Source organism: Amblyomma maculatum, chromosome 11 (genome assembly GCF_055883805.1).
Source record: "Amblyomma maculatum isolate TAMU_Amacu chromosome 11, ASM5588380v1, whole genome shotgun sequence".
Taxonomy (NCBI): Eukaryota; Metazoa; Arthropoda; class Arachnida; order Ixodida; family Ixodidae; genus Amblyomma; species Amblyomma maculatum.
In genome coordinates, this window is record NC_139354.1 from 51,468,890 (window position 1) to 51,482,794 (window position 13,905).

The following is a 13,905-nucleotide window of genomic DNA, read 5'->3' on the forward strand; positions in this document are numbered from 1 at the left end:
CAACCTGGTTGTCATGTTAATTGTTGACTTAAGTCGATTTATTATTTCTGTGTTCTTTCCTTTTTCTTGTATCATCAGTCCTAAGACCCTGATTTTGTCCACTCTTGTTATCGGTGTGCCATTTAATTCCACCAAAATGTCTTCAGCGTTGATATTGCGTTTTTTTTGTTCCTCGGATTACCAGAAGTTCCGATTTGCTTGGTGAGCATTTCAGCCCTGCCCATTCCGCATATTCTTCAAAAATGTCGATTGCTTGTTGAAGATTTTCTTCTATTTCCCCATCGTTGCCTGTGCATGTCCATAACGTGACATCATCAGCATATAGCGTATGTTTCACCCCTTTCACAGTTGTTAGTAATGGTGGGAGGTTCTTTAACGCTAGGTTGAAGAAGAAAGGGGAAAGAACTGAGCCCTGAGGGGTGCCCTTGTCTCCTAGCTTAATTGTTTCAGACCTGATGTCTCCAAGGCTCATTTCTGCTGTCTTTACGGTTGGAAACTCCCTGACGTAATCATAAATCCTCTTGGCAGGGGCCATTTCCTCCAGATTATTTAATATGGCTTCGTGTTTGACATTATCGAAGGCTTTCTGTAGATCAAGGCCAAGTACAGCTTTTGTGCCCGCTTTATTGGGCGCGTCAATTATATCTGCTTTGAGTTGAATCATTACATCCTGCGTGGACAGCTTGCTCCTGAAACGTAGCATTGTTTCGGAAAATACCTCCCTTTCCTCTGCATACGCCTGAAGTCGGTTAATATTACATGTTTCATCAGCTTCCCTAGGCACGATGTTAGCGATATCGGCCTGAGGTTGCCTACTTCAAGTTTCTTGCAAGGCTTCGGAATGAAGACTACTTTAGCATGTTTCCACTCTGAAGGCATTCTACCTCGTTTCCATACCCCATTAAGAAAGTCTGTGAATGCTGTGACTGATACTAAATCTAGGTTTCTCAGCATTTTATTGCTGACCCCATCTGCTCCCGCTGCTGATGTGGTTCTTAGCTGACTCAATGCTCTCCATACCTCCGCTATTGATATGTCTCTATCTAGCTCTGTGTTCTCTGGTCCTCGATATGGTGCAGATGAACCCCCTTGGCACTTATTAAGGTATCTGCTCTTCAATTTCTCTATGAGACCTTCAGCCGTGCCCTGGTATTTAAGAACCAATCTTTTCAGCTGTCCTTGAGCGGCGGTCTTAGTTTGTCCTGGATCTAGCAAGTGGCGAAGAAGTTGCCACGTGGTTTTACACCCACGTTTCCCTTTCAATTCATCGCAAATCTGCCCCCAGTGTTGACTTTGAAGTTCGTTCGCGTATTCTTCTATCTGTCGTTCAAGTGTAGATATTCGCTTCTTTAGCCTTCTATTGCGCCTCTGCTTTTTCCATCTTTTCGTAAGGCTCTCGTGGGCTTCCCACATGTGGCCAACCTCGAATCTGTAATATCATTTCTGACTTAAAACGCCAAATGAATCTTGGCCGGCTTTATGCCTGATCGAAGGCTCGCTCCGCTTGGAAGTTGCCATAGCAACCTGTATCTAACGCTTGCGGCTCCCCTCCCTTCCGTATACAGAGCGCCAAGTATTTTAGCTTTGCACTCGCTATGGTAATTGTTTACTTATTATACAGCTGCCGTTTTATCCAATATATCGCGTGTGCCATGAAATAAGACCTTCCAGTGTAAACTACAAACCCGTAAACGCTTTGTGAATATATGTCTCATTTTGCCACAAAGTTTGATTCTAAATTTATTTTTAGTTGCAATAAGGCTGGTCTCGGTTTGACCTCTGCAGGTGCACATAATATTCATGATAAATGATTGGTGATGATGATAACAATAGACGTTTTAGCTCATGCGTCTCACATGCAGCTAGGGGCTGTACGAGGATCTTATTCTGACAGTTGTAGTTTCTGGCAGTCGCTTGATGATATTTGTTGAATTTTGACTATTTCAGTCGCTCTCATTACCTTAGCTTCAGCACTTTGATACTGGATCGGTTCTGGGTCCTCTTATTTTTCTAATATACATTAACGATCTTCGTCAATTATTAGGCTTTTTGCAGACGACTGCGTCATCTATCACAAAATATCTGCCCAGACTAATTCTATTTATCTTTAAAATGATCTCACAAGCATATTCAACTGGTGTGATAAATGGCTTATGCGACTAAACGTTAATAAATGTAAAAATATGCATGTATCCCGTCGCACTAGCATCACTGATAACAAGCGTTCTCCACGACATTCACCTTGAACCTGTTAACTCTTACAAATACCTAGGTGTTCATATCTCACGTAACTTATCATGGCATAGACACGTCGAACATGTGACCAATAACGCCAACAGGACTCTTGGATACTTGCGGCGAAATTTCTCTACCGCGCCTCTGTCAATAAAACTAACCCCTTACAAAACATTAGTACGACCAAAGTTTGGGATCCTAATATAATCACACCAATAAACACACTAGAATCCATTCAAAATCGTGCGGTACGCTTCATCTTATCTAACTACTCCCGTTACTCTAGCATTACTTTAATGACAAACAATCTTGCCTTACCGGACCTTTCTTCGCGCCGAAAGTGTTTTAGACTGTATTTTCCACCGTATGTATCCTCATAACCATCTGTTAAAAAATCATCTCTTTGGGAGCCCTTCATACGTTTCATCGTGTTGCCATTATACATTTGTAGTTGGTGTTCCATTTTCGAGAACAAAATGTGTTATGATTCTTTTATTCCTAAAACCAGCGTTGACTGGAACGACCTTCCTCTCTCCATCGCTGTCATTACAGATGTTGAAAATTTCATGAAAACTGTATTTTCTTCCTTCATTTAACTTCAGTATTGTATAACTATGCACTGTATAGTTATTTTTTTTTGTATGCCACTCCTTTCTGTAATGCCTTCGTGCCCGGAAAGTATTTGAAATAAATGAATAAATAAATAAATAAATAAATGGTACATTTTTAAGGAATAACAGCGCGGAGATGAAGAAAGGGTGAAGGTACTGTCTCCTTCCTTCTTCCTCGTTCTTCACCTCCGCGCTGTTATTCCTTAAATATCTTATTTGGGCCCCAACAAAGCTATACACATTATATTTATTTAACACTGAAAATTTAAAATGCTGTTCATAGTATTAAAACTTACCACACGAAATACAGCACAGGAACAGAAAAACACCATCAAGCTCATCACAAGAATTATCGCGTGGTGGTAAAAATGCTGTAGGCAGCAAACGAAGAGACAGGTGTAGCACTGTAATGATCTCTATGTTGGATTGACTTGCATCCGTAAACAAAGCTTCACGGAAGCGGTGATAGCAGCAAATGTTCTGGTTCGTCGTCGAACATAGAATCTTCGTTGTATTCGGTAGTGCTCAGTTTAAAGTAGCCGCAGATGCGAAATTATACGGAAACAGTTGTGCTCGTCTGTGACAATTACAGATTAACCAGGGCGATTTTCATGCTACAAAGAAAGGCATAAAGCCGCGTTACGTGATACCGAACATGAATAAACAAAAAAGCAACTTCGGACCGTGCACTAGAGTCACGGTGATATTGCCTAATACACGCGGCTCATGTGAACAACAAAAAATTCGCGCATTTCTGCTTCCAGAAAGAATGTTGCCTCGATGTTCCAAAAAACAAAGGGAAATTTAAACATAAATATCAGTAATTTTAAACACTACAGATCGTTAAACGCGCGTAATGCGGCTTAGGACGTACTACACGCACAATTTCTGGGCTTGCAAGTCAGCTTTGAGAGGCTGTCATATCGTCTCGAATGACTTCCTTGCCAAATTGTCCGGACATCCACTGTCAGGACATCCAACACCTTGCGGCACGCGTTCTGAAGTCCATACGTATTTACCGGCTTCCACGGGCCCTACTACATTCTCAAACTATGCATATTTAGCGTCCCGTTTCATTTCCCCAGGGCCATCATTGCCTCGACACCCGAACTTCCACATTACACTCCTCCCATCAGAACAGGAATGCTTCCAGCTCTCGCTGTACACAACCTCTTATCCCTCCGTGAGTGGCACCACTTCCCGTACAGTCACCCTTGAAGAGGAATTTGGGCTACGGAAAATCCGTGTCGGGATTTCTTTCTCGTCACTGGTCGTGCGGAGAAAGGAATCTCGAGCTTTTTTCGCCTCACTAGTTGCCTCTCAACAAATTAATCGATGATTCCGGCCTCGACGAGTTTTGGAACGCAATCTTAATGTAAGACACACCCACAGGAGGCGGGAAATGATTACAGTAAAGGTAATAGCATTGCGCGGGCTTTGTATCACCCCAACACTTGATGTCGCCTACTGGCTCTGTTGGCGGCTGGTTTAACGTGACTTCATAATAAAACAAACATTAAGAATTGCGACCTAAAAAACAACATAAACTAGATAATATATGCGAGCATATAATTTTACAGAAAAACACCGTCAAGCGCATCCCAATAATTATTATCGCGTGGTGGTAAAAAGTAATGACATTTGTGCACCTATTTATGAACAAACGTTTATCTGCACCAAAAATGTTGTCTCTGTGCTTTTTTATATATAAACCCCCCCCCCCCCCCCCCTATTGGCATAAATAAAAATCATTCTTTAATTCGGCCACCATAGAGGCTGCGTGGAATTCACGATATAAGAATTTTACAGTACAGAATGGTTTTGTTATAATAAACAGGTGTGAAGCTGTGTATTTTTATGCGTTTGCGCTAGAGGCGCTAGCATGCGGCCTTATCACTTCGTTCAGACACGCGTGGCAGTCAGCTGATTGCACCCAAGCTGAGAGGGTTGAAATCTATTTTGGTTTCGGTTGTCCATTTTTGAATTTCATCCTGAATTTTGTTTGCTTCATACTTGGCGCAGTAAACAGTGTAGGAATTTGTTCTTCGCCAATCATCAAACACAATTTGGTCAGTTCATTGTGATAGCGAGTCAAATCATGTATTTATAGTTGATACTATGACCAATCTGACGGTAACGCGGCAACATGGTTCGATGGCATTCCACATGTCGCCAGAGCTGCCTTCTATGCGGTTTCGTTTTGATTCAATCAGATGCAACTTCAGCTTAACGATTATATTTTACGATGGAGCAGCTGGTGACCTCAACCTGCAGGCTAATGATGTCTGAACATCAAAGTCTGAACATCAAAATCGCGTGCCCGGCTATGTTTCCTGGAGTACAAGCACACGCTCACTAAACCATAAGACGAGTGTACGTACAGACATTCAATGCAGGCCTTTCGCAGCAAAATTCAGCACAGGTTGTACAATGAGCGCTGTGGCGCGAGCTTGGACACAAGATGGTCAACCCACAAAGACATCCATGCACGCGGTCTTAGACACTCCCTCGTTGGCTGACTCAAGTTACAGCCAGTGGTTGTTTGATATGCATTCAGCACATTACAAAAAGGATATAGAACATCGAACTTGGGCGACATTACGGGGAATACAGCACTGTTCTAAAAGCGTCCTGTGGGGGCTAAACTCTGAGTTATAACTAAGGCGACGTACCGGGTGCTGCATATTTCGCAAATCAAAATTTATTGGAGACGCGCAGAGAATACGCTATAGTTTCGTCTGTCCAGGGCTGTCCTGCCTGCCGACATCTCTTTCATGTAAGAAATAAAAAAAATTATAGATGGCATTCAAAGAGAAGATGCTCACTCTGGGTTTTAAAGCATCATTAAGCATCCAACCTAGAGATCATCAACATTGTAGTATAAACCCAGTATAAAATCCGCAATTGGACAATGTTTTCATTGTGCGCCAGAAGCCCATATGTTGCCGAAACTTTATGAGTCCGTGGTTTGTTCATCAAGTATTTCATCCCAGAAGAGGCGAGCACCAGGCCGGTGGAAAGTCTGTATCCATTGAAAAAGCAGTAGGCATTCGGTGGTACCAGTGAAATGTATTGGTTCTCGAATGCGAGGCTAAACTCTATCACAAGGCTGCCAATTGAACCGGAAGGCCTTCTAAATATATAAGGTTAAGCGATTCGCGTCACATTAGAAAAAACCCGCTTCAAAGCTTAGGAGCTCGCGCCGCTGTGTACAAATATGGGATGCTTCCAAAAGTGTAGGTTCCCCCTTCGATATTTGTAAGCACTGTGCTCACTATAAACATTTATAAGGCGCTCTCACTTTAATGTATAAGAGCGCCAACTGCTAAGAATAATGTTACATTAAAATATTAACAAAAATACCTTCCGCTACCACGTAAATGGTCTCTTTTTTTGTCGTGAAATGTAAGCGCACTTATTATAGCATTTCAGCTTTAAGGGGTTTTTAAAGGACGCCCTTCTTATAAAACGTTAAGAAACACAAAAGTGCCTTCAATTCCCTCACATTTGTTTTATATTTCACTCCTGTTCTGACTCTCTTCTTTTTATTTACAGATTTCTCCCTCCTTCGTCTACCCTTTGCTTGCATTGGAGACTGGCACACGAAAGCGGATGCATTCATTAGAACAATTAATACTGATACATATTCAAGCCCTTTTATTGAATCACATCGAACTTTAGTGAGCAGGTTTTCATAATTAGAAATTTATTAAAACTTATGACGTGTATATATATATATATATATATATATATATATATATATATATATATATATATATATATATATATATATAGAGAGAGAGAGAGAGAGAGAGAGAGAGTAAGAGAGAATTCCTGGCCAAATATCATAACATACCAAGACCTCAACACAGTTTCAGAAACGAATGACCTGCAAATCCGAGATCGGTTATAGCAGAATGAGTTCACCAAAACAATTAACAATGATAAATTATAGGCGCTATATTTATAACTGTCTCACAAAGTTATAACAAGATTCCGCACAACAGACTAATTAAGAAATTGAGTGAAATAAAAAACCATTTACAAATAAATTACAGGATTGCATCACAATTGCAGAAACGGAAGAACCTACTTACTCTTTTTATTGAATGTCATTCACAAAGACTCATTAGATGCGCTGGCCTCCCAGAATAATGATGTCTTGGTCGTTTTCTACTCATTTTATTTATTAATGTTCTGCTGTGAGGTATTTGTGTTATTACTACGGTTTGTGATGACAATGATGTGTTTTATTTTTAAATGGACAACAATATTCACAGGAGTTCTGTAGATATGCTCTCCTAGTTTTTGCTAAATAATAAGTTTCCAGATTCGACTAGGTTGGAAAAGTCGCTTCGGTTCGTTACACAATAGAAGCATAAATTAATGATTCTATGGGCTATTAATATTATATGCGCTTTCCGTACTAACACACTGGATTTCGCATTCCCGATCACCGTTTATCTTAGATGCAACGAGATTGCGTGATAGGTAGTCATTATCGCAAGTTATTCTTTTTAAGGAAAGCATTAAAACTTTCTGCTCAATTTGTCCACTTACTCGAATATAAATTTGTAATTTTTTTACATTAGTCTATTCATGTTTTTCAAGCCCTTGCACTAAAGATATAATTAACAAGCAGAAATGGAGTCTTAAACATTGGGCCACTTCGTTGACAATTGTTTCCGACGCAGTTTATTGACAGAGGCCTTGAAAAGAATCTAGTCTGCAACTACTAGAAAAAGGAAGCCAGGTGCCACGCCTTAATTATGGTTTCGAACGAGTAATTGCAACTAAATATATGTCTTACGGAATAATTTATTTTTCTTCTCGTTGTACTACTTGACAGCGATATAGTCGCAAAGTTACCCCTTCCACTACACGTGTTAACTTCGAATCTTGTTTTCCAAGAAGTGGTCTTCTAAGGGGTGTTCAAGCAGAATTAAGAACTCATTGTCTGCGTTTTTTTACTACTACTTCTTAATAATTACTGGACCCACTTCAACACCGCTATTAAAGATATGACGCAAAAGTGCAGGCTATCGGCCAACGTATCAAGATAAATAATTATTAAGCTGTTAAGTATTAACGTACCTGTGTTGCCTAGAAGTAACGCGTCGGACTCAAAATTCAACGGTCCTGGCAAGCTCGTCTGAGGTCACTCTGCCATATGAGAGCAGAGACGCGAGTTAGGAGCTGGTGCTAAACATGGCATCATGACACGGCACGTCGAATCAATGCGCGGGCTTTTTAGCTGCCAGCTACATCCTGGAAGCGTCGTTTTCGTGACATTTTTCGCATAGCCAATGCTGACGACTACGCAGTATTTACTCGTGAATGGACCTTTAACGCTGTCGCGTTAAAGCTTTTCTTTACTTACCCACTGCAAACATGGAGCACCATGTATACAATTTTAATCATGTTCTCCACCTGTGTCATTGTAATCTTTAAACATGTACTTTTTCCCAGCTCGCAACAATAATGTGTGCGATTTGCAGTATAGGTAACTAGCAAAAGTTTCTGTAATAAGCGGAAAATTGTTTCGCTGACATCTTAAGGTTGCCATCCATAGGGATGGCCCTCCGGGTCCAGCAACGGATGAACAAAATTTAAATATGTGCCACTAGCTTTGAGACTGACAGTGAGACGCCCCCTGCCATGTTTTGGTGTTTCACGGTATTTCAAAGACTAACTTTTTTCAGTTCACATTGTTCTTGAATATGGTGTAGTCTCCAACATTTTGCAGATCAGTTTGACCCTCCAAGAACATATCCTGCCATCTAGTCATGGCAGAGTATAGTCTGCACTGTGATTTTTTCGAACTTTATGTCACGAGTGTTCGCTCTGTAGAATATTAGTAACAGCATATGGCTGCTTCTTGGCTGCAAATCGTCATATGCTGCTTATAAGAGTAATAAATTTCTCTCGTGAAAGGGAGGCAGATTTACTAAATGTTTAGCCAACGTCTGCGTGAATACCTTTAAGAGTGCGCCTTATGAGCAAGCGAAAGCCCTGCAGTAGGAAGAAAAAAATCGGGGGTGCACTTTATTTCTTTATTTCTTTATTTATTTATTTATACCCGAAAGGCCCTCCGGGGAGGGTATTACATAGGGGGAACACACAAAGCACTTTGATAACACTTAGTTCAAAAAAATGACGAGAGAAACAAAATACAAACACCATTTAAGAAGTACAGTAGAATGACAATAGATCGCAAATGGGAAAGAGTAAAAATTCAAACAGTTGGGAATAATGATGCAAAGACAAAAAAAAAAAAACACCATACACAGCAGATTCAGAATAAAAAAAAACATCTGAAAGAAGGTACTGGAGTTCGAGGGAGCATAAAAGAAGGAATATTTACTCTATGTAATATAAAACAGAGGTGCACAGGGATGTCACATTCTTATGTGAGTATGTAACATTTTGTGAAATTTGTCTGGATGAATCTCGGTGGAAATACTTTATGGTAGGTTATTCCAGTCACTTATGGTTTTAGATATGAATAATTGTGCGTAAAAAGATAAATGGCACACCGGGCTATTGACTTTGTAGTAATGATCACAGCGAGAGAAAATATGAGGCCAGGGGGCTGAAATAAGTCGTCATGCAAAACGTCGTGGTGATAGAGCTTATGAAACAGAGATAAGCGAGCGTGTTTTCGTCGTCGTGATAGCGGATCTATTTTGGCTCGATTTTTTAAAGATGTAACACTGGTGTACGCGGAATAGTCCCAACAAATGAATCGAACTGCACTGCTTTACAGGGATGCAATGTTTTGAATGTTGTAATCCTGGCTCGGGTCTCAGAGTGCACATGCATATTCAATTTTAGGGCTGATTAAGGTGGTGTATGAGAGTTGTTTCAGTGTGAGGGTGCTTGCTTTAGTCTGTTTCATGATTTCGAGTGAGCAATTAGCATGATGCCATGTTAGATCCGTTTGAAAATTTACTCCTACGCATTTGTTTATTGTAGTAGGCTCGAAAATATTGTTATCTATAATTTATGATGTTGGAATGCTGGAGGAGGAACGTGTGAATGGCATGCACTTAGATTTGGTAAGATTTGGGGTCATTTGTCAGACTGCAATGCTTGTCGGTCAGTTTCAGTAGTAATTTTGAGGTAAATAATGCAGTCATCGGCAAACAGTTTTACACGGAACGAGATGCAGTTAGACAACTCATTGATATATATTAAAAAAGCAATGAACCAAGCAAGCTTCCTTCTGGAATGCCGGACGGGACTGGAATAAAAGAGGAATTACAGTGGTTTATATTTGTGAGTGGGTTCGGAATGACAAAAAATATTTTATCTATAAAATAACTTGTGTGTCAATGTTAAGATGTTTTATTTTAGTTGTAGCATGTGGCGAGAAACGCGAGCAAAAGCTTTAGAAAAATCCAGGAATGTAGCATCCACCGGGTTACCTACGTCAATTCAGGATAGCAAGTCATTAGTACATCCCGCTAATAGTACATCGCATGAATATCCCTTGCGAAAGCCGTGCTGGTATTTGAAAATTATGTTATTTTCTTTTAGGTATGGTATGATTTGCGAATGTATGATGTGCCCCATTAGTTTGCTGACGGTACTAGTTAATGGAATGAGTCGGTAGTTAAGAAGAGATGTGCGATCGCCAGCTCCAAAAATTGGTATGACCTTGGCAGTGCGTTAATCATTAGGAATCTGACGGGATGACAATAAATCGGAAAAAAAGTGCGCGTAGGATTCCAGGAATACTTCGTCATGTGCTTTTTAATACATTTTTAAAGACAAAGTCGTCGGATGCAGACGGCAATTTGCGATTACTAAGAAGTGACATGATACCGGACTCGCTGATAGTGATTTGTTGCATGATCATATTGAAAGTGTACCTATGTTTGGGCATGAAGAAACGTCCTCGAGGGTGAATACAGACAAAAAAGCGCTGTTCAGTATCTGTGCGCACTCTGACTCGGGAACAGTGGCCCCTGTGTTATCAGTAAGCGTAACTTCAGGATGCTTTTTCAATTTCAAGAATTTTCGCCCCACGATATACACAGATACACAAGAAAGCAGGAACCACGTACACAGGACAAGCGCGCGTTCCTGCTTTCTTGTGTGTTTATATCGTAGCGCGAAAATTATTGAAATGGTAAACCAACTAGCCCGCATTGCTGCTTTGCTTTCAGGATGATGCTGGGGTTTATTACTTGCCGACATTTTCGAGGGCTGTTAGTCCGCATAGATGGTAAATTATGGTTATAAAAGTGGCAACGAGGAGATTTAAGTAAAGCCTGCTATTCTTTGACGCACTGTTTGTATTTAAGCCACGATAATGTCTGATTGTTCTTGACGGTTTGCTTGTATAACTGCTTTTTTGTTGTTCAAGCGTTGAAGTTGCTTGTTAAACCATGGTGAAGAACGCTGATTGTACTGGTTGGTGTATAATTATCGACAAGGGCGGCGAATGCACCTTTTGAATGTAGTCCAGTTTTGAATACGGCATGACAAGCTAGTAAGAAACGCTTCAGCAAAGAAAGATCATTCAGCATTCATTCCAACAAAGTTAGCGTTGCTATAGGATTTACCTTTTTTATTAGTTGCCTTACTATCTCTCTCTGAACAAACAATGTTTTCAGTAATGACGTCATAATCGGAGGGCCGATCAATATAGTTGATGTTGGGGAAAATGTCAGGAATATTAGTAAGGATTAGATCGAGTATGCTGAAGTAAGCTTATGTGCAATGAAGCAAAAATATTGCGAGTTCTGCAACCGCGCTTGCAGTATTCGTTCGACACTGCGCTAGCGAAATTGGGTCGCACTCGGTCAGATGGATAGTCCGTATGGCTCGTTTACCTAGCCTAAATGAAGGAGTGGCACAATTGGAACTTTACGAAGCCAACGATATTTCCTCCCTAATGCGAAAGTGTACAGTGGTGCGAATTTGAATTAGCCTATGGTGGGCACTGCACAGTGCGCGAGTGTGGTGCAGCTTAACGTGAGTCATGATCATCTGCGGGTATACTGTATTGCGTGAAAGCGCTGAATGCGACTTCCTGTGGTGTGGAGAACCTGGAGCACATAACATTTGTTGCCAAAAGCATGTTGCGGGCCCAGGCTCGACCAAAGATTGATAGCCGACGGAATACATAAGTATGATCATAACGCAGAAAGACAAACTCTCTGTTGAATTGTATTTATTTGACGTAAATACATGCTGTGGAAAGCCTAAAAATTTGGAAATATTATTTGACCATCAAAATTTGAACCTATCTGACGTAACAACTTGTTTAGGCCCATTTTTGCAGTTAGGCTGTGCTTATTGAGCCTGTGTGTGAGGCTTTTAGACGCCCGATTCGTTTCTTTCGCAATTGATAATAATCTGATTATTTGATCGTTCTTGCTAGTTCAATCTTGTGTTCTTGCAACGCCTTAGTGCTTTATATATTATCTGCATTATAGGCGCGGGCACCATCACTGGAGAAAATGGCGCCAGCTCCGGCCTAGTTGAGCGAGCAAGTTGGATCATATGACTGCTCTTACTTCTGCTGTAGCAGACGCTCTATTGAATTTGTGCGTTTTAAAAGCTAATAATTGCGTTCATTTCTGTAGATAGCTGGATAGTGAGTGCTAACGGTGCACGTTTTGACTTTGAATTGTTGCTTACGTTGCTAAAGTGGATTAGGCTGTTGCTACGTTCGGTTATTGCTCTGCACCCGGACGTAAGCGATGAAACCCGGCGCAATCTCTCATTGCTAACCCAAAAAAAGCTCACAGAACCTACCTTAATCAAGATTTGAATGGGAAAAGAAGAGAGTGGTTTTTCTCATGTGTGCAACAGACGTTTCAGCGGGAAAGATTTCGTCCATGGAGTAGGCGCTAACCAGTTCGATGAGCGGCAGAAACAAAGTCGCACGCTTTCCAATTACCACTTATAACTTCTGAAGCTAACGAGCACATATTTCTGGCAGGATGAAGAAGGATCTGCCTCCTTCACAGAGCACTATTCTCCCAGAGCAAGGAAATATTGACGCAAAAGCAAGATCTAAAATTCTTCTCAATGAAGGCACTCACAAGGAAGTTTGACTGAAGTGAGCTACAAGATTCTGCCGTCATGGGAAGCAGTATACGTTATGAGTTTTCGCAGCGAGCATCTGTGTTACTGTTGTAATTTAGTATGGCAGAGTACCTGAATAAACGACAGATAGAGCATCACATCAATGTTATGAGGTGTTGAGGTATGCGTCAACAAAACTACTTTGCGTGCAGAAAACAATTTCCGGCCGGACCAAGAGTGCCAATGGCGGTAGTCATTGCGCAAGAATTGACTTCGTGGAACGTGCTTCTTCACACTTGGTACAAAAATTATTTCACGGCTCCCAGTAGACCAATTTTGGTCTCTACAACTTTCAAGTGAGCGGGCGAACGGTGCCGCTTCCGCCAGCGCTATTCGAAGGCTCTCAGCATCTATCAGGTACCTGACAGCTCCACTGATATTTGTAGAGCGATGTTCTTACCTACATTCATTTACTGCTTACCTGCGACTGGTTGTGTGGAAGCTTGAAGTTTTTTTTTTCCAGAACAGCACCAGCAATGCTGCAGCGGTGTACGTCGTCGTCGCAGGAATTACACCCGCCTACTTCGATAATTCGATTTTGGTGAAATGATGTCTTGCCGAATAAATGGGTCTAGTACCTCCAAATAATCTTATTCCAGTCAAGACCGAGGTTTATTAAGAAAAGAATAAATGAACGTTATATTGAGGCGCAAATAAACTGCCAAGGAAAGCATCCTGCAGCTTCAATTCCACGGGCGTTATCTCACATAGTTTATCACTCGGGCGCACATGACATTTGGCGCCATAGTATGTCTTCGCGCTGAATACACTCATTGCGGAAATAATGACGTGTAATAAATACCACCCACGATAATAAATGCAGTAATAGTAAGTGGACTCAAGCTAAGGCGAGGGAAGCTCTTCTGGTTGTATCGGCGCGGGTTCGAAACGCTGTAGAAGCAATAATTTTTTTTACACTTCATGCGGACATGCTGTGCCTAGTCAACGCCACGCATGT